Source organism: Zea mays, chromosome 1 (assembly GCF_902167145.1).
Source record: "Zea mays cultivar B73 chromosome 1, Zm-B73-REFERENCE-NAM-5.0, whole genome shotgun sequence".
Taxonomy (NCBI): domain Eukaryota; kingdom Viridiplantae; phylum Streptophyta; class Magnoliopsida; order Poales; family Poaceae; genus Zea; species Zea mays.
The window spans coordinates 215282858-215294487 of record NC_050096.1 but is presented as its reverse complement, the minus strand read 5'-3'; the positions used below and the strand labels follow the sequence as shown (position 1 = coordinate 215294487).

General features: G+C 44.9%; 1 long non-coding RNA gene across 1 annotated transcript; it reads left to right on the top strand.

Moving 5' to 3' along the window:
* Positions 1 to 7267: 7267 nt before the first annotated feature.
* LOC103643253 (uncharacterized) lies at positions 7268 to 8158 on the top strand. The gene is made up of 2 exons (XR_560913.3): positions 7268 to 7589; positions 7831 to 8158. It is a non-coding gene; the product is annotated as an uncharacterized lncRNA (long non-coding RNA).
* The last annotated feature ends 3472 nt before the right edge of the window (positions 8159 to 11630 follow it).

Genomic DNA, 11630 nt, shown 5'->3' with positions numbered 1-11630 from the left:
CCACACTCTCTCCTCTCATCCATGACTTGGTGAGTGAGTGTGGCTTCCATATTTAAGCTAGCTCTACTCCACTAGAACTAGCAATATGGTGCTATTGGTTCCACCAATTCCCTAGCCATCCACTTGTATGGGCTTTTGAGATTTTCCTGGGATTTATTAGTCTTAATTGGGCCAAGCCCATAAATCCTAACATCACCTGGCCAGTGCCCGTGGTATTTCCCTTCACATTGAAATATATATGTCCAAATGGGCGTGCCGGACCAGCCCGGCACAGGCACGCCTGGGCACGGCACGACAAAGTCGTGTCCAGGGACGGCACGCCGGTTACACGGGTCGTGCCGGTCTAGCACGTGGGCCAGTTTTGCTGCCCAGGCACGTCACACCCACTGTTATGCGGGCCGGACCAGGGGCACGATCAACCCTTTAGTGCGGTGCGGGGCTCATGCCCAGTAACCAAATACACAGAATACATCAAATTTAATAGAAAAACATTACATGCACATAAAACATCACATTTAACAGAAAAAACTTACATTCACATCAAAACTGAACATAAATTCAACCCATTAACCAACTAGACATTCAAACCAAGATAGAACAAGGCAAATAGGCTACAAAATAGTCTTTAAATGTTTTTGAGCATTAGTGCAATGATGCCTCATGAGAAAACCCTAGGAAGAAAAGAGTACAACCAGCTCCTTAAATTATTTATAAGTTTATAGTTTAGTCCATAATCCATATGAGCATATTACAGATAAGAGAACATAAATAGGTAGAAACAGAAAGAGAATAAGTTCAAGGTTGTTTGCTTCTTGAACTCTGTGGTGCTGCTTCCTTTGTCTTATCTCCTCCTCCTTCTTGTTCATTTCTTTTGCTCACTGGTGATACTCGCTGCTCATCATCTAGGTACATATCCTCAAAGGTTGCTTTAAGGTCTTTGGTATCCTTCTCCACAGTATGCTGCTTGTGCTGGTCAGCCAACTCCCAATCCTTGATACAGGAGAGCACCTCCACCATGTTTGTCGTCAACCGTCGTTGCCGCTCCTCGAGCACCCTGCTAGCTAGACTGAAAGTAGATTATGAAGATATTGTAGAAACAGGGACAATCATAACATCTTTAGCTAGTATAGAAAGAATATGATAAGTTTGATTGTGGCCTTGCCACCAAATAAGAATGTTGAAATCAGACCCAAATTTAGTTTCATTGTCACTGTCAAGGTAAGAAGTTAATTTAGATAAACCAGTAGATGTACCAGTTGTACCAGTATTGCTGTAATTTTCATCATCACCAAACATATCATCCCATGTCTCTGTGGCCTTACTAGAACCACTACCTGACTGTGGTTGAGGAGTCAAGCAAACTCATCCAAATTTGGCCTCATAAATTTGATACATCTTAGTTAACTTGCTTCTAATACATATAGGGTATCTACTATAATAAGTCCCATTAAGAGAATATAATCTTTGAAGAACTTTATGAAAGCCCCTCATCTTTGCTTTAGGATCAAGAATGAAAGAAAATGCATAAAGAATGGGTATTTCTCTCTAATATATCAAAAAAATTGTTTTCATAGGTACAACAACATTTCTTAGAAGAGTTTAAAAATATTATAGGAGTCCTAAAGTCTTCAAGATATGGTTGCAAATATTTCAAACAGCTTTTAACAATCAGATTAATAATATGGCAAGCACAACGCTGATGCAAAAAAAAATATTACTCAAATCACTCTCATTCCTACTAGGTGCATGTATCAAATGGCCAATATAACCAGCAAAGATAGGTTTCACAACATCAATAGCAGTTTTGTTAGATGAGGCATTATCAAGCACAATGGCAAAAATCTTATCTGTAATGCTATAGTCATTTGCAACCATTTCAACACGCTCAACAATGTTAAGACCTATATGAGCTACCTCTATAGGTCTAAGACCAAGCAATCTCTTTTCTAAACACCAATAAGAGTTCACAAACTGAGCAACAACACTTATATAGTCCTCTTTAGCTTTACCTGACCATATATCAGATGTCAAAGCAACAGATGAAACATGTTTAAGGACTTCAATAAGTAGTTCAACATGATCATTAAACAGTCGGATCAAGTCTCTAGCAGTAGTTTGCCTAGAAGATTTAATAAACCTTGGATTATGGGTACGAGTTATATACTCCTGAAAAGCACTTGATTCACCAAAACAAAGTGGCAAGTCTAGCCTAGCTATTAAACGACAAAGCTAAGTTCTACCAACAGAAGGGGAATACTCCAAGTGATTAACAAATCCATCTACATTATATTTAAGCAAAGACTGAGTTTTTCCAGATCTATCCTTTTCTTTCTTAGCAGGGCAAAGATCCAGGTGTCGGATCAAATGGCCAGTTTCAGATGAAGATTTAGCAGACATGTTATTTTTGCAGTGAAGACAAATGACAGATACTCTTACCTCCTTACCATTTTGCATCGCAGTTACCTCCTCAAAGTGTAGCCATACCTTAGAGGTCGGACCTCTCCTCCTAGAACGTTTACCAGGCACAGGGACAGAGGTGCTCGCGTCAGCCGTCGGGCTTGTGGATCCCGTGCGCGTGTCTGTGCCCGTCGTCCTCGTTCCCGTCCATGTCCCCGTTTGTGCATCGGCGCCCTCTGCATCGAGACTGAGCTTGTCATCAGCCAAGTCCGTGGACATGACCACCGCCTCGGTCGACTTCTACAGCTCCTCACAATGCGCGACACACACAAACACGATGCACACCTCAACGAATCGAAGCACAAGATCAAGAACAAAAAGACTAGGAGTAAGAGAGAGACCGAGATCAACAAAGGAAAAGTAGTAATCCGCAAAGCTAGATAACTTACCTGCAACACCGGAGCACTGAATCCACCAACCAGAGGGCAGACGGCAGAGGCGGAGGAGCGAGCTTGGTGCAGATCGAGGTTTAGGGTTAGGGTTACAGTGACCAGGCGGAGCGAGAGAGGAAGAGGAAGATTAGTGACGACGGTTGGCCGGAGTTCTTCTCCACCGGCACCAGCCGTGGCACGGTAGGCGAGGGCACGCGCTAACAGCGGCACGGGAAATCGCCAAGCCGAGACGCACGCGAGAGAGGAGAAGGCAGGTTCTAGGGTTCTGAGTTATGTTGTGCGGCACCCGTGACGGCTGCATCCGCAGGGGTCTCACCTTTTGTCGGGCCGAGACCAGGCCAGGCGGCTTAATGGGCCGTGCTCGTGCCGACACCACGTGTCAGGCCGCCAGCCCAAGCACGACACGCGCACCGGGTCGGGCTGGCACGGGCACAGTGGCCTGCGTGTCGTGCCGGGCCCAGATGTGCCGGGCCGCGGGCTGCACAACGGCCCGGCCCGGCCCGGTTTGGACATGTATACATTGAAGAGTTTTCCACGTAAATATGTGTGTCGTGCTCTATAATTTATTGGTTGATCTACTTCGTTTTTTGTGCCGTTTCTGCTAACATCGTCATCGTCTGTCCATCCAAGTGAGAACCACTTGCGTGTGAAAACTGAAATTCCACTGGGACGGAAAAGCCTCTTTATACAAATAAAGTCGTTTCATGTGCTAGCTAATCGGAGGATTTTGCTCTAAAGAGAAGAAAAGAAGCGCTAATTGGAGGATCTGGGCACTAATGTCGAGCCGAGACAGCAACGGTTTGGGCTGGTAACAATGATGTCGAGCAAGCTGGACAGCATGGGCGCTGCGGTACGAATTGTATCTGAGGCTGCACGGCCGGTTCAGTGGAGAGATATCAGACGACCATGACAGCCACCACGCGCGCCCGTATGATTTGGCCGCCGCATGAGCATGACCGCTTCACAGGTGACTACGATCGTAAACTTTCCGTCCTCTCCGAGTCTCTGCTACGCTCCATTTTCTTTCGGTATTTTCTTTTTTTATTACCTTCTGTTTGAATAGCGTAGACATGCAATGACTGGCGACCGCGCCGCCGCCGATGCTCACCAGGTCTTTGCCACCGACAAACACCACCACCATCCTTCTCCCACCCCACCCTATACATGTCCAAATAGGCGGGCTAGACCGATCTGGATTGAGCCCGGCTAGACTCGACAGAGATTGGGATCGTGTCGACCTAGTCCGGATTAGAAAGCGGGTCGTGCCGTGCCGGCCCACGGGTTGAGGCTCAGACACGGCACACTAAGATATTAACTATGTCGGGCCGGCCCATGGCTCGACAGGCCTATAATAGTATATAGTGTTTAAATGATAAAAATATTTTTAAAAATATGCATATATGAAGGTTTAAACCATACTTATTAGCTATAAACACTTATTTACAACCCACGTAACCAACAAAACAAACATGTTTCTTGTATTTTATACTCTATATTCACGTATATTGGATGTATTTATATGTAAAAAAACGAGTCATGTTGTGCCTAGCCCGCCATGCGGCATCTTAGGCATAGGCACGACCCGGTGACCGGGCCGGGCCAGCACGGGCCCGCTTCGCTTTGTGTCGTGCTGGGTTTGGACTGAGCCAAACATGTGTCGGGTTTTGGGCCGCCCGGTAAGCTCGGCCCACCTGGACATCTATACCCCACTCCGTGTGGAGTCTCGCCACCACTCGGATCTCTCGTCGGGGCTCCTTCATCACCATTCATTGCGTGTGAGGCGTCTTGCCCATGAATTCGTTCGACGGTTTGGTTCTTCTTACCCATTTTGCTAGGAAACCTAGATGTTGGGTATCTCATCTCAGGCGTCTGATGCAAGTTGATTGCATTCATTCTTCGCTATTTCATTGTTGCATGATGTTCTGGTGGTTATCTCGGATTTGGGTTCTATGAATCGATGAGAGTTATGTTTTTAGTGTTCAGACTTTAGAACTTGTGTTGAATACTTATGTCAGAGTTTGAGACTTATGTTTTGATACTTCTGAACTTGTGTTGATACTTATGTTTGTGTTGAAAACTTGTATATTAATGTTTGTGTTGGATATTTATGTCTGTGATGATATCTGTGATGTATATATGTGATATATGTGATAATATCTGTGATGTATCTTTTGTTTGTTTGGATGGAATAGAAAAAACAAATAAAAAATGTGTACTGGTCACTTTGCCGAGTGTTACACTCGGCAAAGAGGGGCTTTACCGACTGTCAGGGCCATAGCACTCGACAAAGAACCAATACCTGGGCACCGGTATAGTTTCTTTGCCGAGTGTGGTGGCACTGGCACTCGGCAAATAACCTGACAAAGGGACCCGCTGACGGATTCTTTGCCGAGTATCGTCTGGCACTCGATAAAGTCTGTGTCGAGTGCCCAAGAAAAAGTACTCGACAAAGAAGCCTTTGTCGATGTAATGTTCGCCGAGCCTCTTTGTCGAGTGCGACACTTGGCAAAGACTTTGCCGAGTGTTTTTCAGGCTTTGCCGAGTGCTTCAGGCACTTGGCAAAGCACCCGATTCCAGTAGTGAATTCGGGTCCGTGTTTGGGTTGCTCTGTTGGAGCTCGGAGAAAAGTCGAACCGTCATCGACGGGCCTGTCAAGGATACGCTATAAGCTCATGGTAGAGGGACTGCAATGCAGGGGCTAGTAAATTTGGGGTCCATGTTTGGGTTGCTCTGATGGAACTCGGAGAAAAGTCGAACCGTCATCGATGGGCCTGTCAAGGATACGCCAGAAGCTCATGTTAGAGGGGCTGCAATGCAGGGGCTAGTAAATTCAAATCCGTGTTTGGGTTGCTCTGTTGGAACTTGGAAAAAAGTCGAACCGTCATCGACGGGCCAGTCAAGGATACGCCAGAAGCTCATGTTAGAGCCTTAGAGGCAACATAAGCAAAGTAGCCCTAGATAAGAATGTGGGTGTCAATGAAACAAAAAAAATGGAAGTTGTCGACCCCCAAAATCTTGCCAGGGAATCAGGCTGCGCCAATTCAGTGCATAGCCCTAGATAAGTGTAAACCACATTTTGAACCAAACGTTGCAAACAGGTGACGTGATCATCCTGTGATGTTCTTCCGAACTTGTGACCACCCTTTTTTCTCATTGAAAACCAAACAAGAGTAGTGGCAGGCAGCGCATGTTGAAGGCTGGTCGATCGAGTCTTCCTTCAGCCAAGAAAGGGACTGGTCGCTGAGGTTGAGGGGGCTGCCGCGGCGGGAGGACGCGACGGAGATGCTGCGGTAGGAGCGCGCGGGCACTGCACCGGCCGGAGACTACACCATCAAGCGTGGAGAATAATGCGTGAAACGGAGAGCGACGACGCGCGTGGGGCGTCGGCGTCGTCCTTCAGGTAGTGTTGGGGGGAGCCGCGGGCCACTGGCGACGGCGTGTGGCCTGCGGGAAAAGATGCCGGGCGTGGCGTGGTGCGTGCACGTCGACGTGGGCCGCGCGTGGGGGTGGCGCCACCAGCACCAGCACTAGCTCGTACTGCTGATGCACTGGACCATGCAAGAGGGAGACGCGACGGCGACGCCGTGCTGCATCACATTTTTTTTTGATGGCTGCATGACAGGCTTCATTAGTACTAGTAGTACTGTATGATCGAATCGTTCGAATCTCCGTACGCAGCAAGAATAGAAGCATCCTTGTCAGCTCTGTTCCGGCTCACGTTCAGATATGAATAGGAAGATACTGGAAGCCTTTCGATCGTTGCCAGTGCCATCGTGCGCTGGTGGTCCTCCATGTGCAATGCACTCAGCCACGGGACGCATAGGCTGCTGCTACGTGCTACAATGTGTTGAGCCCAACGTTTATTAAGGCCCAGTATAAAGATTAGAAGATAATACGAAGGCCAGCCCGGTTTCTCATGGCGTTCTCCCGTACCTGACTTCTCCCGGCCCGGCAGTCTGCAACCGGGGCTTCCATGGCACCGGTCTCTCTCTGCCAGTAGCCCGTTTCTAGGAAAACCAACCTGCGGCGATCCAAGTATTCTCAATCAAGGAGAAAAACAATAGAAAAAACACGACCAAGGTTACACGTTTATAACAACTGAACCGATAATCTTTGCCTATGTAACTCTGAGATTGAGGCATGTTTGGAACCTCTGGAGCTAATAGTTAGTAAGATAATAATTATTAGTTGAGTTGAGTCAGCTAATGAACTAATTGTTAGATGTGAGTTGGATAATAATTAGCTACGGTATTAATTGAGAGTGTTCGGAATCCAACAACTAATTTTTAGTAACTAACTATTAGTTCGATCTGGAGGTTCTAAACAGGACCTTACTCTTGTCCTCGTGGAACTGTTAGAATTTATATAGTTACCATAAGTTCATAGAAACGAAATTCTAATAAATCGTTGACAAATCCACCTTCCGACCTATCGATTCGAAGGCGGATCTAGAATGGCAGATCACTCGTGCAACTCTTCTGCCCCATCGCAAATCAAAATCCCACCGAATCACCCCGTGACCCCTCCTCCCCTCCCACAATCCCAGCCACAATCCACCAAGCCCCACCCACAGATCAAGTCAAGCATCTCCTAATAACCTAGACATCAGCAGGCCTCTCCCGTCGACCCCCTTGCTTCTCTCCGGTTGCCGTCAACATCTTTACTAGGCGGAAGAATCCGATGTCACCATGCGCCAAGGTCAGTTGTGCGGGTGAGGCGGCAGTTGCTGTGCCAGCTCAGGTTCGACTTGATTCGACCACTCCATCCTAGGCCAACGTAAATCTCGAACATGTACCTAGATCAACTTCTACAAGATCAGCTCTAGAGGAAATCAACCTAGTCCAATACAAAAGATCCTAGGCAAGAGTTTCTAGGCGCAGAAGCGGAACCAAAAATTGAAGTCGCAGAGAGTTTTTCAAGCAAAGGTGTACTGTTGCTTAGAAGGGGAAAGAGAAATTGGTTGAACATCTTTCAATTGCAGGTGCGCCGCTGCCCAATCTCGACCGAAATGCTCAACGGACATCACATCACGCCGTGGAAGAAGGGTGTCTTTTCTAGACACCAGCCACCGACCAAGCCTCATGGAGTGGCCTCCCATTGCTGCTGACCACTGCGCTCACCAAGGTCAAGAGGGGGAAGCCAGTGAGAGGGGCTCATCGATAGTTAGACCCCGCCATTGGTGGAGGATAGGGACAGAACATTCAAAGTTAGTTTAGTGAAGCCAATAACCACAGAGCGAGGCTGACAGAGTGAGCAATAAAATTTTCAGGTTTTGTTAACGGTAAATGTTTCAATTGCTTTTCTCAGTACCACCAGTTAGCAAATTGACAACACTAAGGCCCTGTTTGGGAACAAAGTTTTTTTAAACCACAGTTTTTAAAATACTACAGTATATTTTAGTCATGACAATACCGCAGTTTACAATACCACAATTTTGAAAACTGAGGTCCAGACCTAAGTTTAGAATACCTTAAAACAACTATAGTATTTGCAATACTTCAGTTTTGAAAACAGAGATTTTAGTCAGCTTGTTAAACACCATTCTATGTATAATACTGCAGTATTTGAGAATAGTCATGACAATACCGCAGTTTACAATACCATAATTTTAAAAACTGAGGTTCAGACCTAAGTTTAGAATACCTTAAAACAACTATAGTATTTGCAATACTTCAGTTTTGAAAACAGAGATTTTAGTCAGCTTGCCAAACACCATTCTATGTATAATACTGCAGTATTTGAGAATACTACAGTATTCTTCCAAAATTGTGAAAAAACTTAACTCCCAAACACCCCCTAAATGTTGGCGATGCCTAGGCTCAGGGCATAGAGCATGCTCTTGAAGGGTTGATGTGAGACAAAAGTACACCAAGAAACAGGGTGAGTATAAACTCAATAACAAGGATCCAGTTCAGCAACTCTAACAGCAGTTCCACTTCATCCACTCACACCACGAATATCTCAACACTATCACTGGAAAAGGAGTGACCATGGCTACTTACCTAGGAGACCCTCGCGCGAGACCAGAGAGGGAGTGCAAGATGGTGGCTGCGACAAGGCAAATCAAGCAGAATAGGGATGCCACACTGGTCAGGCGTTGGTGTGAAAGGTCAATGGCAATAGGCATGACATTAAGCCCACCACCTCATCGAGACACTCTTTTAGCAGTTGGGGATCCACAACGACGACATGCAGGCCATCAAGCGCTACCACGAATAGCTATTGGTCATCTTCACTAATCGCCACGACTAGCAATAGGTGTTTCATCAACGGCTTCTCCATGCCCGTGGCTGGGTATTCTAGTTCGAGGAGTGGACAGAGCAGAGGAACTCCACTATGCCTCGCTAAGAATTCCACGTGCACTTCTAAATCGAGCAAGAAGCCTAAGGAAAAATTAATTTATAATCATTTTATAAATCTGTTAGGCCTAACACAAGCAAGAAGCCTAAGTTTTAATTGGGAGGGCCTATGCTATAACAAAATTGAACTATGTGGCATCGAGGCTCCTTTTGAAAATAAAGAGATTGATGGTATCATTCACCAGCTTCTATATGAGAAGTCCTCGGGGCTCGATGGTTTCACTGGGTTGTTTTAAATAAAATATTGACATATGATCAAAATAGACATGATATAAGCTTTGGGGGCCTTTCACTTCCTAGGAACAAGAAGACTAGACTTAATAAATGAAAGCACAACTTGTGGTATTATCGGAGAAGGCTGATGCAACCCAAATAAGTGACTTCTAGCCTATCAATTTGAATAATAGCTTTGCAAAAAGTATCACAAAGATATTATCGGAAATACTAGCTTTGAGATTGAATGGCTTAGGGTCAGCTAATCGAAAAGCTTTTATAAAGAAAAGGTGTATTCACGATAATTTGTTCTATGCATAGATTGTCATCAGGGCATTGCACAAGTCCAAGTGTCCTTCCCTTTTCATCAAATTGGACATATGATGTGTCTTCGACTTAGTAAGCTGACCATTTCTACTTGAGATAATGGAGACACTCAATTTTTGTAAAACAATGGCGTAATTGAATGGCGACTCTCCTTGCAACGACATCCTGCAAGACCCTCTTAAATGGTACACTACGAAAATCTTTTAGGCATGCAAGAGGCCTTCACCAAGGAGACCCTCTCTTCCTATTACTCTTCATCTTGGCAATAGACCCGCTCCACAAAATCATAGAGCTGACGGCACAGAAAGGCTACCTTCATCCAATTCTCCCAAAAGCAGCAGATTTGCAACACTCTCTTTATACTGATGTTGTTGATATATTTGCAAACTCACGCCAACAAGAGCCTACGGGTATTATGAAGTTGCTTCATATATTTGGGTGTCACTCGGGGTTGAAGGTAAACCTGAACAAAATAGAGATCTTCCCAACCATCTGCACATAAAATAAGGTGGTTGGATCCAGCAAAGTATCCCTGTTAAGATTGCAAATTTCCGAGGTAAGTATTAGGGCCTACCATTGCACACCCGCAAGCTAAGAAGGATATATGTTCGACCTCTAATTGCCAAATTTGGAGGTTGACTGCAAAGTTGGAAAGAGAAGCAAGACACGAGACTTTGGTAAAAACAGTTCTTTCATTGCAACAAATGTACCATCTCACTGTTTTTCGAACTCATAAATGGTTAATCAAGAAAATTGATCGTTGTTGGAGATCTTTCTTGTGCAAAGGCGAAGAATCGGTAAATGTAAATGGAGGCCACTACTTGGCAAATTGGGCAATGGTGTCTACACCAAAAGTTTTGGGAGACTAGGTGTCCTAGATCTTGAGCATTTTGATAGGGCACTAAGTCTAAGATGGTGTTGGTTTAAATGGAAGAATAGTGATAAGCCCTAGGCAAACATGGAGATCTCGTATGACAAAATAGACAAAGACTTATTCCATGCCTCCACGATTGTTAAAGCAGGTATTGGCAACAAAAACCTTTTCTGGCATTCAAGTTGGTTAAATGGCCAAGCTCAAAAAAAACCTAGCACCTCACGTCACGTCTTAGCAAATCCATACGGAAGAACATCACTGTTCGAAAAATCCCTTAAGAATAATACCTATGTTTCTCATTTACATGGGGGTGGTAACACAATAGGACATAAGAGAGTATGTTTCCTTGTGGGAGGTGATTCAAGAAACCAACAAGATGAATCTGTCGAGGATGAGATAAGGTGGAAATGGATTCACTACTAGTGCATATTGTATACAATTTACTGGAAGATCTCAGAGGTTAAAACTTACACCAATTTGGAAAGCTAAAACAGTGCCAAAGTGTAAGTTATTTGCTTGGATTCTTCTACAGCTGAAAATCTTAACTGCAAACAACTTGGACAGAAAGAACTGGGCACATGATACAATCTGCAAGCTCTGTAACATTGCACCAGGAACACCTACTCGTCTCTGCAAAGTTTGTGCTTTCTCAGGGCAAGGTTGGAACCAGTTAGCCAGTTGGTTCAGTCTTAATCGCTTACCAGCTATTCGTGAGGACGAGTCTCTTATCAGCTAGCGGAGAAAATGTAGGCTAAGAATCCCAAGGATCGATACAAGGGACTTTGATGGCCTAATATGTTACTTTTGGTGGAATAATTGGAAGGAAAGAAATAGAAGAATTTTTCAACACATAAATTGTTAGCCCCTCGATATTGCATTCCTCGTCAAAGAGGATGTGGACGTTCAAGTTGGCATCAGGCTCCTAGGGCGTCAACTAGAGTTTAGTGGTTCTTTTGTTTTCTAAATTTTGTTTAGTGAGAGTTTCTTTCTTTTTTGGGGTGACCTGTT